Source organism: Daphnia pulicaria, chromosome 10 (genome assembly GCF_021234035.1).
Source record: "Daphnia pulicaria isolate SC F1-1A chromosome 10, SC_F0-13Bv2, whole genome shotgun sequence".
NCBI classification, from domain to species: Eukaryota; Metazoa; Arthropoda; class Branchiopoda; order Diplostraca; family Daphniidae; genus Daphnia; species Daphnia pulicaria.
Window position 1 is genome coordinate 764,895 of NC_060922.1, and position 12,543 is coordinate 777,437.

Below are 12,543 nucleotides of genomic sequence, written 5' to 3' on the forward strand. Positions count from 1 at the left end.
TTCAGTGCTTGAAGTTGACTCAGTCATTGTAGAAGTTTCCTCTGACGTTGTGGATGCTTCTGTACTTGAAGTTGGCTCAACAGTGGTCTTAGTTTCCTCTAAAGTTGTAGATGTTGGCTCAACAGTCGATGTAGTTGGTTCAAAAGTGGTTGAAGAGGGTTCAGCCGTCGTCGACGTGCTCTCTGAAGTCGAGGTTGGTTCTTCAGTACTTGATGTTGACTCAGTCATTGTAGAAGTTTCCTCTGACGTTGTGGATGCTTCTGTACTTGAACTTGGCTCAGCAGTGGTCGAAGTTTCATCTAAAGTTGTAGATGTTGGCTCAACAGTAGATGTAGTTGGTTCCAAAGTGGTTTTAGAGGGTTCCGCCGTCGTCGACGTGCTCTCGGAAGTCGAGGTTGGTTCTTCAGTACTTGAAGTTGACTCAGTCATTGTAGAAGTTTCCTCTGACGTTGTGGATGCTTCTGTACTTGAAGTTGCCTCAGCAGTGGTCGAAGTTTCCTCTAAAGTTGTAGATGTTGGTTCAACAGTAGATGTAGTTGGTTCCAAAGTGGTTGAAGAGGATTCAGCCGTCGTCGACGTGCTCTATGAAGTCGAGGTTGGTCCTTCAGTGCTTGAAGTTGACTCAGTCATTGTAGAAGTTTCCTCTGACGTTGTGGTTGCTTCTGTACTTGAACTTGGCTCAGCAGTGGTCGAAGTTTCATCTAAAGTTGTAGATGTTGGCTCAACAGTAGATGTAGTTGGTTCCAAAGTGGTTGAAGAGGGTTCATCCGTCGTCGACGTGCTCTCTGAAGTCAAGGTTGGTTCTTTAGTACTTGAAGTTGACTCAGTCATTGTAGAAGTTTCCTCTGACGTTGTGGATGCATCTGTATTTGAAGTTGGCTCAACAGTGGTCGAAGTTTCCTCTAAAGTTGTAGATGTTGGCTCAACAGTAGATGTAGTTGGTTCCAAAGTGGTTGAAGAGGGTTCAGCCGTCTTCGACGTGCTCTCTGAAGTCGAGGTTGGTTCTTCAGTACTTGAAGTTGACTCAGTCATTGTAGAAGTTTCCTCTGACGTTGTGGATGCTTCTGTACTTGAAGTTGGCTCAGCAGTGGTCGAAGTTTTTTCTAAAGTTGTAGATGTTGGCTCAACAGTAGATGTAGTTGGTTCCAAAGTGGTTGAAGAGGGTTCAACCGTCGTTGACGTGCTGTCTGAAGTCGAGGTTGGTTCTTCAGTACTTGAAGTTGACTCAGTCATTGTAGAAGTTTCCTCTGACGTTGTGGATGCATCTGTATTTGAAGTTGGCTCAACAGTGGTCGAAGTTTCCTCTAAAGTTGTAGATGTTGGCTCAACAGTAGATGTAGTTGGTTCCAAAGTGGTTGAAGAGGGTTCAGCCGTCTTCGACGTGCTCTCTGAAGTCGAGGTTGGTTCTTCAGTACTTGAAGTTGACTCAGTCATTGTAGAAGTTTCCTCTGACGTTGTGGATGCTCCTGTACTTGAAGTTGGCTCAGCAGTGGTCGAAGTTTTCTCTAAAGTTGTAGATGTTGGCTCAACAGTAGATGTAGTTGGTTCCAAAGTGGTTGAAGAGGGTTCAGCCGTCGTTGACGTGCTGTCTGAAGTCGAGGTTGGTTCTTCAGTACTTGAAGTTGACTCAGTCATTGTAGAAGTTTCCTCTGACGCTGTGGATGCTTCTGTACTTGAAGTTGGCTCAGCAGTGGTCGAAGTTTCCTCTAAATATGTAGATGTTGGCTCAACAGTAGATGTAGTTGGTTCCAAAGTGGTTGAAGAGGGTTCAGCCGTCGTCGACGTTCTTTCTGAAGTCGAGGTTGGTTCTTCAGTACTTGAAGTTGACTCAGTCATTGTAGAAGTTTCCTCTGACGTTGTGGATGCTTCTGTACTTGTAGTTGGCTCAGCAGTGGTCGAAGTTTCCTCTAAAGTTGTAGATGTTGGCTCAACAAAAGTTGTAGTTGGTTCCAAAGTGGTTGAAGAGGATTCAGCCGTCGTCAACGTGCTCTCTGATGTCGAGGTTGGTCCTTCAGTGCTTGAAGTTGACTCAGTCATTGTAGAAGTTTCCTCTGACGTTGTGGATGCTTCTGTACTTGAAGTTGGCTCAGCAGTGGTCGAAGTTTCCTCTAAAGTTGTAGATGTAGGCTCAACAGTAGATGTAGTTGGTTCCAAAGTGGTTGAAGAGGGTTCAGCCGTCGTCGACGTGCTCTCTGAAGTCGATGTTGGTTCTTCAGTACTTGAAGTTGACTCAGTCATTGTAGAAGTTTCCTCTGACGCTGTGGATGCTTCTGTACTTGTAGTTGGCTCAGCAGTGGTCGAAGTTTCCTCTAAAGTTGTAGATGTTGGCTCAACAGTCGATGTAGTTGGCTCAAAAGTGGTTGAAGAGGGTTCAGCCGTCGTCGACGTGCTCTCTGAAGTAGAGGTTGGTTCTTCAGTACTTGAAGTTGACTCAGTCATTGTAGAAGTTTCCTCTGACGTTGTGGATGCTTCTGTACTTGAAGTTGGCTCAGCAGTGGTCGAAGTTTCCTCTAAAGTTGTAGATGTTGGCTCAACAGTAGATGTAGTTGGTTCCAAAGTGGTTGAAGAGGATTCATCCGTCGTCGACGTGCTCTCTGAAGTCGAGGTTGGTCCTTCAGTGCTTGAAGTTGACTCAGTCATTGTAGAAGTTTCCTCTGACGTTGTGGATGCTTCCGTACTTGAAGTTGGCTCAACAGTGGTCGAAGTTTCCTCTAAAGTTGTAGATGTTGGCTCAACAGTCGATGTAGTTGGTTCAAAAGTGGTTGAAGAGGGTTCAGCCGTCGTCGACGTGCTCTCGGAAGTCGAGGTTGGTTCTTCAGTACTTGAAGTTGACTCAGTCATTGTAGAAGTTTCCTCTGACGTTGTGGATGCTTCTGTACTTGAAGTTGGCTCAGCAGTGGTCGAAGTTTCCTCTAAAGTTGTAGATGTCGGCTCAACCGTAGATGTAGTTGGTTCCAAAGTGGTTGAAGAGGGTTCAGCCGTCGTCGACGTGCTCTCTGAAGTCGATGTTGGTTCTTCAGTACTTGAAGTTGACTCAGTCATTGTAGAAGTTTCCTCTGACGCTGTGGATGCTTCTGTACTTGTAGTTGGCTCAGCAGTGGTCGAAGTTTCCTCTAAAGTTGTAGATGTTGGCTCAACAGTCGATGTAGTTGGTTCAAAAGTGGTTGAAGAGGGTTCAGCCGTCGTCGACGTGCTCTCTGAAGTAGAGGTTGGTTCTTCAGTACTTGAAGTTGACTCAGTCATTGTAGAAGTTTCCTCTGACGTTGTGGATGCTTCTGTACTTGAAGTTGGCTCAGCAGTGGTCGAAGTTTCCTCTAAAGTTGTAGATGTTGGCTCAACAAAAGTTGTAGTTGGTTCCAAAGTTGTTGAAGAGGATTCAGCCGTCGTCAACGTGCTCTCTGATGTCGAGGTTGGTCCTTCAGTGCTTGAAGTTGACTCAGTCATTGTAGAAGTTTCCTCTGACGTTGTGGATGCTTCTGTACTTGAAGTTGGCTCAGCAGTGGTCGAAGTTTCCTCTAAAGTTGTAGATGTAGGCTCAACAGTAGATGTAGTTGGTTCCAAAGTGGTTGAAGAGGGTTCAGCCGTCGTCGACGTGCTCTCTGAAGTCGAGGTTGGTTCTTCAGTACTTGAAATTGACTCAGTCATTGTAGAAGTTTCCTTTGACGTTGTGGATGCTTCTGTACTTGAAGTTGGCTCAGCAGTGGTCGAAGTTTCCTCTAAAGTTGTAAATAATGGCTCAACAAAAGTTGTAGTTGGTTCCAAAGTGGTTGAAGAGGATTCAGCCGTCGTCAACGTGCTCTCTGAAGTCGAGGTTGTTCCTTCAGTGCTTGAAGTTGACTCAGTCATTGTAGAAGTTTCCTCTGACGTTGTGGTTGCTTCTGTACTTGAAGTTGGCTCAGCAGTGGTCGAAGTTTCATCTAAAGTTGTAGATGTTGGCTCAACAGTCGATGTAGATGGTTCCAAAGTGGTTGAAGAGGGTTCAGCCGTCGTCGACGTGCTCTCTGAAGTCGAGGTTGGTTCTTCAGTACTTGAAGTTGACTCAGTCATTGTAGAAGTTTCCTCTGACGTTGTGGATGCTTCTGTACTTGAAGTTGGCTCAGCAGTGGTTGACGTTTCCTCTAAAGTTGTAGATGTTAGCACAACAGTAGATGTAGTTGGTTCCGAACAACAAAAAACAAAAGTTGTAGAAAGTTCATTAGTGCTCGACGGGCTCTCTGAAGGTGAGGTTTGTTCTTGAGTTCTTGTAGTGGTCTCAGTAATTGTAGAAGTTTCCTCTGACATTGTGGATGCTTCTGTACTTGAAGCTTGCTCTGCATTGTTTGACGTTTCCCCTAAAGTGTTAGATGTTGGTTTAACAGTAGTTGTTGATGTGGCTATTGAAGATAGTTCAGCAGTTTTCGACGTGATCTCTGAAGTTGAAGTTTGTTGTTGAGTGCTTAAATTTGACTCAATACTATTTGACGTTACTAGCACATTTTTAAATGTGGTTGCAACGACGATTAGTATAATCTGTATTTAATCGATTTAAATATTGTTAATTTCTTGTGAAAAATGTATAATTTATGAAATACTGTAAGATGTTTTATTAAATTTTAAATTCAAATTATAACAGTTTAAATTGAATCATTTTCAATAATTTTGATAATTTTTTTCAGTAATTTTTCTTGAAGTATTATATGCTTTGGATTCTTCGGATAATTTAAGCATTTGCAAATTACAAAAGAATATTTTTTTTAGAATGCCTGGTAGAATGCCAACATAGAGTTATTTGTACAAATCGGAATTATTCTACTAGGCTTTGAGGGGAATAATGGGAGCTAAGAAATAAGGAAGTTCTCTTCTTTAAAATACCATCTAGCGAAAACCCATAATCAAAAAAAAATTCTTGAATCCTGGTTTACTCTCGGTCAGTTAAGCAGGGAATTTACAGTTTATTCGAATCTCGTACACTTTGAAAAACCTTTTCCCAGATATCATTTGGTGTCTGTGGCTTATGGAATACTACTTTCAATGGTTCTAGAATCATCGATTTCATGACAAAATCAATAAATTTTCCAAACTATATGCAGATTCCCGTCATTTTAGTACAGAATCAATAAATTATCACCAGAAATTCCGATCACAGATCTTTTTGCCATCAAGGAAGAATATGGTTCCAAAATGAAAAATTTAAGCAAGAAAAAAAGAATTCAATTCTTATATTCTGTACACCGTTTACCCCAGTTGTGAAACCCCCTGTTGCTGCAATGATAAGCGCTAAGGCTATTTGACGCGAGAAAGGTTCAAACTTGGCTATGCTAAAGGGTCATTACATACAAATCGGTTTGCGAAACAGTTTTCAATGCTCTTTTTCATAGTGATGTGCAAACAAAACGTTGAAACTTTCAAGCTCAAGTCTAAGCAGGAGACTTCCAAGAAAAATGTAATAGGCCGTTAAAAAAGATTTAATCGGGTTCAATGAATCCGCTTTAACGAATAACAAAAAAGTCGAAAATGACGCATTTTTTGCCAAGATTAACGATAGATCAACGAAACGCTTTCGTTTTTTGGTAGGTAGGCCTACGTTAACTTTACGATAAACGAACCTATTTATATGACAACCCAACAATCTCTATGACAAATGGGGCTATTAAAAGATTCAGATAAAACGAAAAAGTTAGCCAATTCTTAAACAAATTCGGAAGGTCGACTTAGAACATTTTCAAGGAAATCATTCTTTGTTTGTTTTTTTGTGGCAAATTGTGACTGCTGAACTCAAATTACTAGCTTCGATACCCAAACTCTGATTGCTTTGTCTGACAAAGTAAAAAACGACGAATTATATGGTTTGAAAAAATTCGGTATAGGTATAAAGTAGGCACCAAAAGTATCCGGATACCCGAGAGAACCTTATGGGAAAACGCTGTTTTCGCAATGCGAAAAAGTAGGTGAGAGTTGTACTAGTTGGCGCTTTTTTAGTTTTTGAGCCCCCACTTCTTTATTTCTCAATATTTTTTATCCCCGCTAGGCTTAGAAAAAAGAAGAAAAAATTTGCTATCAAAAGCGTATTTTTAGTTTATGACAATTTGCTTTGTTTAAAACCAAAAGCGCTTTGAAATTAAAGGAGGGTGGGTCGAGTTGGGGGTCAACATGCTCATGTACTCGGGTTCCCAAGTAGAACAAGATATCTTGCGGATATCTTCTAGATATATTTACATCTACTGTAAAGATAACTAATGATATCTTTGTACAAGCTATACAGTGGCCAAATGTCATCTCTCCAAGATATCTTGCCCAAGACATCTTAAATTAATGTATTAATAAAGTATTTTCCGCTTATTTACACCTACCTAATATTCCACATTCTCTTAATATTTCGATTTTCTATCGTATTAACCGATATTGCACACATTAGAAATGATTTGCCATATATAGAGGCTCTGCATTTCTCGGGAATTGAACCTGGATCGTCTGAGTGGCTATCAAGTGCGACACCAGCACGCCACTACAATTATATAAATTGTAAATCAGTTTTATTAGAGTAGTTTGTTACCTTGTTGATTGATGAGAAAGCGCGTATACCATATCACACTGTGTAAGGTTAACGTGCACGTACAAATTTTGCGAGTTTTATTTTATTTATAGATAATAGATTAACTTGAGTAAATATGTTAGAATAAGAAAATAAAGGGGGGGGGGACAACGACATGGAGCACCCCTGGCGGGTACAAACGGAAAATAAAATGTTGGGAAGAAGAAGCAAACCGCACAAAAACATGTTGGGGAAAGAAAAATGTATAAATTTAATATACAAAATATTCTACTGTAACAACGAATCGAAACTTGAACGGAAAAATTCGCCTAAAAAAGAATTATAAATATTCGTCCCTTCAGCTATTCTGACTCATCTATAAAAATGTAGAAATTAGATTTTAAGGTCAACAACTTTCAAAGAATTTGGTTAAAATATCTTGCCAAAAATCTCAAACTGGTCTAACAAGTTTTGGAGAGCATTCTAGGTTCTCAAGTGCAAAAGGAACTACCATAACTAGTAATGTAATCAGGTCTTCATATTAGGCTGATTAAAGATAAAATATGCCGGTTAAACGTAAAGCGCACTTACGTAACACATAAATAGCATTTTCGCTCGTGGATTTTTCAATACCTACGTACATATAAAAATAACCTAACCTGATATTTTTGTTTTATTTAATTACAGTATCGTGTGAAATGAAGATGAAAGAAAAGGGGCGCTTCTTTTTGACGGAAAGAGTCTTCCCTAGTAGAAAAATATATCTCTAAAAAGATGTAAATCCAAGTTACTACAAAATATCTCTAAGATAGAATCGCATGTATCTCTTAGATATATAATTTGATTTATCATAACGGTATCTTGTAGATATCTTAGAAATGTAAAACAGCAGATAGACATGTTGATATCTTTAAGATATCTACAAGATAACTGGTTCTACTTGGGTTAGCACGGCCCATGTTATTCTTACGGGCTAGAAGAACACCTGGCGTTGGCGTCATCAACTAAATTTTCCGAAAAATTGTCACTCCCATCTCTAACCCAGCAACACAAGTTGCCCCGAGAAAAGTTGTCGTTGTTATTATTGCGCTTTCAAGCAACAATTGTGTTAATAAAAGTAATTTTAAAAAATTTTCTGAAAGAGGAAATTATTTCCTTTCAGGAACTTATTTTTCATAAATTTTTAAGTTAATTGCTAATGCCTAATACTAATACTAATGCCAAAAAATAAAAAAGGAAACGAAATAGGCGACACGAATTAAGGGTAAAAAAACTATTTTACTTCTTGTTCCCATACTACTTGGACTATTTCAGTATTTTTTTTTTAAAGATGCGCATTATTAAAGACTATAACTGGTAATTTTTAAAATGCAATCCCTCGGTCGCAAGAGGACGAAAAACGATGGGTGCCAACTTACACACTACCTCAATTGCCCCGTTCTCAACTACTCAAATTTGCATTCGATTTGAATTAAAATTTTTGTGTAGGTTCTCTTGGGTGCCAGGAACAATCCTAATTTTTTTTTTGAATTGTAAAATAGTGGGAAGGGTAGGTTTTTGTTCGAGGCAAAACTATCCGAACAGTAGAGGGGCCCATATGGAAATGGGCTTAGGCTACTTTAAGTTCAAATTGTGACTCACTTGGAAATGCTAGAGAAACGCAAACGGTCTTTAAAAAATGATCTGCGTTTCTTCTATGGCTTCCGTGAATTCCAATTTTTTTAAACTATTAGTATTCTTTTTGTACCCACCCTCAAAATTGATTCTGTTAAGATCTAAGGTTATGAGAGCCATCCACTGCTGCCGGGTCTACGGAATTGTTGGTAGAAGAACTAATTGCTTTAAAAAATCGTAACTCACGAGTACCATAGAAGAAACGCAGATCTTTTTTTAAGACCGCTTGCGTTTCTCTAGCATTTCCCAGTGAGTCACAATTCGAACTTAAAGTAAGCCCATTTCCATATGGGCCTCTCTACTGTCCTGATACTTTTGCCTCAGACAAAAAACTACCCTTCCCATTACTTTAAAATTCTAAAAAAATATTAGGATTGTTCCTGGCACCCGAGAGAAGCTACACAAAAGTTTTCATTCAAATCGAATGAAAATTTGAGTGCTTTTTCGCATTGCGAAAACAGCGTTTTCCCATAAGGTTATCTCGGGTGTCCGGATACTTTTGGTGCCTACTGTATAGTGCGATAAAATAATTTATTTATATTGGAATGGCACAGTATTAACGCATTACATACCTTAATGTTCATTTTAACTTGTCTGTGGCCGGTAAAAACTGATGTTCGCTTCCCCGACCTGAGAAAACTAAAACTTAAAGGACTGATAGGTTCTTTTAAGTATCTCATGGCTTACCCCACATAGAATATATGTATAGCGTACAAATGTTTTTTTTTTTGCTTGTTTCAGTGTCTCAAAACGCTACTTAATATCAGCGTCGGTTTAAATAGTAGTCAGTTAGGTCACGTGCTTATTTTGGTAGCTCTTTACAAATAAAAATATTTTAAGTGATGCAATAAAATGTCTACTGCCTTGTCTTTTTCTGCTATTCATAAGTTGGTATCTAAATTTTGAAAGGGGTTTGAACCGAATTTTAAAAATTAGTATAACATTTAAGACCCCTCGAATTTGTTCTTTGAGACAAAAGCCCATCTTTGAGGCTCTGGTTTCGAACCCCAGCTGAACCCGTCATAAAACTGTAAGAAGCCTCCTTGAGGCAGCATGCATAACACAGGATTATTGATTGCTTTCAAGAATATGACGTTAAATATACTGTGGTGTGTTCAATCACATCTAAATTGGAAAACTGAAGGCGATTTGAGCATATAATGGAAAGGCGCCATATAAATACGTACATTACATTACATCTTTAAAAAAAATTCATTGTGTCAAAATAGCCTTAGAAATTGGGGAAAAAAAGTGAATTTCGCAAGAAGTTTTAACAAGGTTTCAAAGAGTAGGATTTTCATATTTGGGGGTTTCGCAACCCAAGTAGGACCTAAATACTGCTGTCAAATGTACTGATGTTAAACTTTTTGTAAAAAAAATATACTACAGTAGCAAGAAAGAAAACTGTTTGATAAATTACTAACTATACCATTAATCACTAGAAATTAGCAGCAGCTGCTAATAATACCATCAAAACACATCAGTAGTAAAATACAAGTGCAGAATTTCAATAAAGGAAAACCCCGCCCACTACTCAATCCCCTCCCAATAATATTTTCCAATGGAATCAGCCGTCCAATTAATAAATCAAATCTAATTGAGAAATTATGTAATTTATTAAAGAAAGCCTAAGGTTTCATTTTTCTGTATTTTTTTAAATTAGAAATTTCCGCAAAATTAGACGATTTTTTCTTACTATTCCACTGTTAATAATACCTCACGTTTTTCGAGACATACAGTCCTCGGAAACCGGGCAACTAGAAACGTATATTATAATCTACGATAACCGAGACGTGTTTTCCGTCTCACAAATCGTGAGTAATAATCGTCCATTTCTAAATAAAGATTAGACTTCGATAGGAATTGAACTCGGGTCTCCGGCATCACAGTCGGATGCTGATCCGCTGTGCTATTTCTATATGATGTAAGTAACAGTACCTTTTCGATAGATTTTAGGCTGTTTTTTTAACTAGACAAAAGGAAGGGAAAAAGTAGGAAACAAAAATTGAGAATGTACATTTTTGGTCGAGACGTGCTATTGAAAATCGAAGGTTATAACTACCGAAACGGAGAACCTACCGATTTTCGATACACAGTAACAATTTTCGGTAATATGTATTTACCCATAAACGAGACCTTTTTTAACAGTGGCCCATCATATCCGTTGCATCGTATAATATTCGGGGGGTTGGCAACTCCCAGAATCTTCGTACTACACCCTGGTCCGCCCTGGCCAGAATCTCCCTATCTCTCCTCTCATAGAATCTTGTAGAATCTTTCAGAATCTCTAGAATCTCTCCAGAATCCCGAATCTTCGTACACCCAAGTTGTGAGTTGCCAACCCCTCGATAAAATTACTTTGTAAACTGTAAAATAAATTCTTAAGGGAAGTTTCGTGTACGTTGTTTGATAACTCCCTGAGAATTGTATATTCACCTCAATAAACTTTTTAAATTCTTTTTCACTATTATTCGATTGTAATTTTATCCATTATAGGGCCTAAATGAAAACTACACTGTAAAAAATTTCCCCCACACTAAACCCCACTTTCAAGTGTGGAAATGATGGAAGTCCCCACTAAAAAGTGTGAATACCAATTTTAAAGTGGACTTTTTCACTTCGGGAAAATGAAGGTGTGCCTCTCCACTAAACTCCACGTTAAACAGAGAATCTAATAGTGTTATGAATCTTTATAGTTCCGCGCTGTTTTATCGTGGAAAATACAATGGAAAATTAATTGAATAAGTCAGCAAAAAGATGGGTGATTTGAAGTATTTGAACTTGTATATAAAGATAAGTTGGGGACTCAGGAAACATAAAATAAAAAGAAGAAGGCAAGGTACATTTTACATAGTCGGAGAATATGAGTGATTGAGTGTATAGTAAAATACGAGTGAGATGTAATAACAGATGGTGAGTATTTAAAGAGCTGCGCACAGACGGTCAGTACTTGGTTCAATCCCAGCTAATTGCCGATCTATCTAAATAGGAACCACCCATTTTGGGTGGTTTTCATAAAAAGGATACCTATTTTTTGTACTCTGTTCAACACGTTTTGGGTGCTTTTAACTATCCATTTAGTTCGAAATTTTTAACAGTGCACTCTCAGTTTTCAGGGGATATTCTAACCCTCTACGACGGATATTCCAGCTTCGAATACCCTTGCTTAGAATAGGTCTAGAATAGGTTCAACCCTATTCGAAAGCTTCGAATACCCATAGTAGAACCCTTATGCGATTCGATTTTCCTTCGAATACCCCAGTATTCGAAGAATCGAATACCCCAGTATTCGAAGAATCGAATACCTTACCCCATATTCGAATAGAATACCTGGGTGGGCGAATGTTTCATTTGCACATACGGCGTCGGTGTATCGAGTTGCCTCCCAGCACACTTTTTTTAATTTTCAGATTGAAAATTTATCCGTCCCAACAAAGTCCCAACTCCAAAAGTATCAAAACGTATAAATAACTTTATTGATAATACACAAGATTGATATAGTCAGAATAGCCGTATGGAAGAAGCTCGGATTGGAATGCGGGAGACCCGAGTTCAATACCCGGACGCTCCACACATTTTTTCTAAATTTACACCTCCCAGCAAAACTCTTAGAATAGGCATGGAATAGGGGGTATTCGGGGGATATTCGAACCCCTATTCTAGAACAGGTATGCTACTAATAGAATACCCCCCCTATACTATTAGTAGCAAAAACCAAAACGCTACTAGTTCGAATACCCTCGAATACCCCCAAAAAACTGAGAGTGTGGAATATGGCTAGTCAGCTTATAACTGATAAATAAGGCGAGCTTTCTATAACAAAAATTTTTCTGTTGATAAGAAAATACGTTTTTCAGGAGAAACCTTGTATAATAAGCCATTTACTTTCGTAGTGAAAAATCCTCGAAAATTTTTAATATTCCAAGGACGGAAATTATATTTTTTTAAATGCTGGGTTTTGTCATGAAGTAGCGTTGTCCTGTGCGATTGAAACTTCTGGAACCCACAGCTGTCTTATTCTCGACCTTATGCAGGCCAATTGTGTACCTGTTGCACATGTGCATCGAAATGCTGACGTGTATCAGACTTCATATTCCTATTGCAACATTTAATAAAACATGTAGGTACCACACAAAATACGCAAACCTTCCAAACCTTCCAAACCTTCCGAACCTTCCAAAACCAATTCAATACTCAGCTGTTTCAATTATATACGCTTCAAATATTTCGATACGGTTGTATTATAGGACGGTCACATCCTTTCCAGTATCTGCCACGGGGGTTTCGTTAGTTCGTAAATCCCCATATTATTTTAAGTTAAAAAAATTTAAAAAAAAAAAGAAATATAAAAATAGGAA